Raw genomic sequence first — 6,000 nt, forward strand, 5'->3', positions numbered from 1 at the left:
GATGCTCCATTCAAAGAGCAAGTGAATTGTGACAAGGAGAGCTTGCAAAGCTCATCAAAATCAACCAAGGAAGAAGAGGATGGCCTCATTGGCCAAGAGAAGAAATTGGGAGAGTTGTCTCCATATAAGCAAGAGATTTTCAATGATCAACTCAATGAAGTTTGTGGTCTTTGGGACGACGAGTTTGAAGGGATTTTTAATCCCTACATTGGTAATGCCATCGATCAAGACCAACAACAAGGGCCAAGGTCTATTGAGAACCTCTACCATGATAATGAACAAGCTTTTGATTACTTCTTCAAGGTGTTGAGCAACATCAACAACACCTTGGACATGCCCCCTTGACATCTCATCAAGAATGAGAGTTTGGTGGAGTCCTCCCTAAACCACCACTTATAAATATTTCTAACTCCCTAACTTACATTTCAATTCTTGTATTGCATTTTTGTCATCTTTGGATTTTTATTTACTTTGATCAAAATAATTGTCATGTTTGAGAGAAAGTGAGGGGGGGACTAACGATTTCAATTGATGTGTAGTGCTTTTAGCTTAGTGTGGGGATGGCAATTGCCTAGGCTATCAATGCCTTAGTAGTGCCCCCACAATGACGAACACAAGACTTGAAGAAAGAATGAAAGAACGGTATGGGAAATGCGGTGTGCACGGATGGAATCAATCCGTGTACACGGGGAAGAATCCGAGCGGATTCCAGAGAATCCGCCCGTCTTACAGAATCCGAGCGTATTGCAGAAAAGACGCCCGTCCTGAACTGAGCTGAATTTTGAAAATTTCTTGACTGTGACTGAATCCGGGCGTCCTGTGAAGAATCCGTCCGTCTTGTAAGAAAGACGTCCGTCTTTGCAGCTGAGGAAAACAAGCAAAATTTTCTGGACTGAAATCCTTCCGTCTTTAAGCAAATCCGCCCGTCCCGTGTTCAGCAAATCCGAGCGGATTGTCACAAATCCGCCCGTCTTTAGGCGAGTTTTGCAAAGTTCAGAAAGAGCAGAATCCGCACGGATTGGGCAGAATCCGCACGGATTGCCCCTGCAGATTCGAAAATTTCGGTCTCTTTAAAACCCCTCCCACCTGTTGGAATATGTGTCCTCCGACAATAATGCGATCACGACTGTTGATCATGATGATCACATGTTTAAGTCTCATTAAAATGAATACAATTGGGAAGTAATTTTGTTACTGTCAACTGGTCAACATATATCGGTAATGATTGGCTTACTAGAGTTTGACATTACTTGTCGTGTGACGGTGGTGATCGATTGACCCCTAGGTCATACCTAAAGGGCAACCCTCTTAATTGATTATTTAATTAATCGTATAATGTTACGAGTTAATTAAATTACTTGAAAATTGACGGACGATTTTGGAAGTAAAATTTACGTATCATATTGAAATGTGATTAAATAAGATACGGTCTGAGTAATTAAATTGTATAATTACTCGGATGAAATAAATTGTTTAATGTAACAATTAAATTTGAATGAATTGTTATAAATACAATCTGTTGTAATTTATAATTGGTAAAATTTTTGGCACAAGTAATTATGAAATTACTAAGTCGATTTTTGTATGTGACGTATTTTTATTAATACGTTGATTTTTAATATGTTAAAAATACATAACAAATATATGTGACATATGACATGTAACATATAGACAATTGACAAAAATAATATGGATTCCATATTACCAAATGGGCCGAAAAATAGAGGGACTTAAGCTAATTATATGTTGTTTATAATTAGTGGGAAAACACAATGATTAAAGGCAACCCTAGCCTTGCATACCTATTGTTCCTTGTGAAGAACAATTTCTTCATGCATTGGCTCCCTTTATGTCCTCTCTTACACGGTTTTGGAGAAGAACAATTCATCATTGTTTTTCTTATAATTTTACCTAATAATACTCTAAAATGTTTTAGATTATTCATTCATTCAACTCATCCAAAATATAAGTTTTCTAGAGAAATAAAATCCTCTCTTTATCTCTCATCAAAACCGAAAATACTTAAGTGTTTATAAATATTTTTGGTTCAATTTTCTACTATAATTAATATTATAACTAGTATTTATAATATTGATTTAATTAAGAGGTGCCTTGGGTATAAAGCATAGGGAGAGATCTTACACTTAGATCTTCATTCTTCCATTGGAATAAGCTCAAGAACAAAAGAGAAAGGTGATCTCTTTTGTGCCCAAATATCCGAAATTAAATATGTAAGGACATAATTTCTCCTCTATTCATTTTATTGTTTGCATGCATAAGTTCCGTTATTAATTTTATGACAAATTATTAGACATATAAGAGTATGTTATAATGTATATGATTCTACATTTCCTTCAATCGGTATCATGAGCCACGGTTGTTTGCATGCAAATTGGTTAAAAGTTTTTCCGAGTTATATGAATAACAAAATAAAACTTGTAAAATTTGTGTTATTATGATATATCACGAAATAATTACATGCATGTTAATATTTCTGGTCCTAAAGTGTTTTAGGATTTTTGGGTTAATTTTTCGGATTTTTATTGTTCATATATAATAATAATGACATTTAAATGTGATTTTATGAGTAAAAATGTCATTTTTGGTCGAAAATTAGCTATACTTCGAATTTTAAGTTGATCTTTGGATATGTTATCACATATATTATTTTGAGATAACCTGTAATTTTTCATAATTTTTGCACTTGTTATGCTCGAAAAATGAATTTTTCATTATTAAATATGAATTTAAGAGAAAAATAGGTTAATATGAGTTAAATTTCGAATCTGGTCATAGAAAATTTATATGTTGTCACATGCAATTTTACAAGATGTGTGTAAAATAATTGGCTATAAAGAAGTCTTTTAGCATGATTTATGAATTTTTGAAGAAAAATGGCATAAATAGTGACATTATTAGTTGAAAATTAATAAAACATAACCTATGACTAAGGAAAAACGTCTAATGTTGCATTTTATTATATTTTTCAGATCTAAAATTGAAAAGTTAATGAAAATAATTTTTTCCATGTTTTTATGATTATTTTATTAAATATCGATAAACCGCAACATTGTTTTTCCTAAAAATTTCAAATTTTTAACCTAAGATTTTGAACATTATGAGTGTCATGGAATTTTTCCAGAATGTTCATGAATTTAAATTTCAAATTTTGAATTTATTTGAAATTTTTGGATTTATTTGAAGTTTAATGGCTTATTTTTGTAATTTTTGGTCCATTTATGAACAATTTTATAAATAAAGGTAAATTATGGTCAAATTATTAGTGAAGACTATATTTTGAGTCCTAAGAGGTTAGGGTAATTAACTTATGCATAAATATGAGTTTATGTATTTTTGTGATTGTAAAATGTTGAAATCACGCAAATCCGTAAAAACCGAGTAATATACGATATTGGCTAATTAAAAGGCGATTTAGCATAAAAATTGAGCATGTTTATACATATTATAATGCTGCATTTTCTTATGATTGTCATAATTTTAATTTATGTAATTTTGAATTATGTAATTTTACTTAGTATGGCCTTAGATTTTAATTGGTATTTCCCGAAATGCATGGGAATATCGATTCGGTTGTAATTTTTATTGTGATCTCGTATCACCGTTTTGTAATATTTAATAGATTTATTTTATTTTAGTTACAAATGTATAATAGGAAATTATGTAATTTATTATGTAATTTTATTCATTCCTGAGTTCCAAAAGACGGATTTCTTCAAGAATGACGATACATAAAGACGGTGTTACCTCGAGATGCGTGCCACAACCGAAGTTCAAGGGACCAATGGAGTTGGTTTCCGAATATGTAATAGATTAATAGTTTTTCTATTTTAGGAAAGGCCATACTAGGATTTATTTATCTTTATGCTTGCATTTTATTTTATGTCACATGCATCGCTAAATCGCCATAACTAAACATGCATTGTCTTATTTTATCGAGTTTATCGACCGTGTCAATTAGAATTATCGTAGTTCACCGCTTTAGTTCACTTAAAACGTGATAGATAATAAATTGACATGACCTCTCGCTAAAACAAACAATTGAGACATAGCCTTACCAAATAGTAGAAACCATGAAAACCTATTTCGCGAGGGAGTGCACTCGGCCCTACCGGGGTACAAACCTTGTTACGTAGGGGAAGTGGGTGATGAATGTCAATCCACCGAATTCTTGTTGATAAGGGATGTATCGGCCCTACCGTGCCCAAGTTGATATGGATTTGGATCATGGACACATTTATTCGAAATTTGGATTGACCTCAACAAAAGTTTTTGATAAGGGATGTATCGGCCCTACCGTGCCCTTGTCAAATGTGTTTTGGGCTAAAGATAAATGTTAATGTAATATTATCGACCAAGAGTTCTAAAAGTAGAATCGATTAAGCGTTAATCCACCGAGTTATATTGATAAAGGATGAATCGGCCCTACCGTGCCTAAGTCGATATGAATTTGGGTCTTGGAATCGTTTATTCTAGTTGGGTAGAGGTCACTAGAAAAATGCTTATAACTTGTTTAAATCATACATTTTTACGAGTATTATTAAAACGACAATTGTTTTACTCCTTATATTTTGTTTTGTAGACCACTTCTTTTTCATAACAAATGGCAACACCAACTCCTAATGCTACACCACTCGCTACTTCATCTTGGCTCCGATCCTTCATGGATCGATGTAAACTTGAAAAGAATGGGTCAAATTTCTCCGAGTGGGATGCCCAACTCAAATTAGCCGCCGAAGGTGACGACAAGCTTCGTTACCTTACCGAGGCCTCTCCACCCGAGCCCACCACTAGGTCCACCGCGGCCACTAGGGAAGCCTATGAGGCTTACCAAAAGGAGTCCGCCGCAATGAAAAATGTCTTAATATTTGCGATGGAGGCGGAACTCCAAAGGAGAGCCTTCAAAATGGGCAATGCTAATGAGATTTACTCCAAACTTGTGACCATGTTTTCACAAACTCCGCGGATCGTCCAATATGAGGCGGCCGCGGCATTCTTTGATCTCGACTTCAAAGAGGGCCAAAAGGTTAGCCCTCATGTGCTCAAACTCATGGAGCTTGTCGAGACCTTGAAAATTCAAAAAGTTGAAATCCCCAAAGAACTCATCGTAGATAGGATTCTACACTCCTTGTCTAAAGTTAAGGCATATGTGCAATTCCGGGTGAATTTCAACATGCAAGACAAGGATGTGTCTCTTGAGGAGTTGCACAATTTACTTGTGCAAGCCGAGAGGGACATGGGGTTAAATGTGAACCCTCCCAAGGATGTGCTTAATATAAGCGCAAAGAGTAAGGGGAAGTTCAAGAAGAGTGGAAGAAAGGGTAAAAAGCAAGCTCCCACATTCACCAAAGCTAAGTCTTGTGAAGCTAGCACCTCCAAAGTCAAGAAGGGTCCTCTTGACAAATGCCATTATTGTAATGGCATGGGACATTGGAAGAGGAATTGTTCCAAATACCTTGGTGATATCAAAATCTGAAAGATCACTCCAGTAGGTAAATGACTAACCTTCTTTTGTGTTTCAAAATTCAACTATGGTATTATGATGCAAAGTTGTGATAATGTATCTCCCTTTTTTATTGTAAATAGGGCCGCCACCAAGCAAAGACAAAGGAAAAGAAAAGCAAGCATAAGAAACCATGAAGAAGCTAAGGATAGCTTTTATGGAGCTTTGTTTTTCATTGTCTTATTTTAAGTTATGTTTTGAATTTTAGAACTTTAAGTTTCCGTGTTCGACATGGAAAGGTATTTTGGATAATGGTTTGTATTTTGGATGATAGTGACTTGGTTTGCAACCCAAGTCACACGTTTTATCATTTATCCTTTATGTTCTAAAATTCATCTTTAAATTGCTTGCGTTTTGAAACATAAGATTATTCACTTAAAGTGATCTAATAGACAAATATAATGACCGGTTTCATTATATGTCCACATGCTTAAGGCTTGTGTATGATCATTAATGAAGTGATTTTGAGTCTATGAACT

This window comes from Silene latifolia, chromosome 9 (assembly GCF_048544455.1).
Source record: "Silene latifolia isolate original U9 population chromosome 9, ASM4854445v1, whole genome shotgun sequence".
NCBI classification, from domain to species: domain Eukaryota; kingdom Viridiplantae; phylum Streptophyta; class Magnoliopsida; order Caryophyllales; family Caryophyllaceae; genus Silene; species Silene latifolia.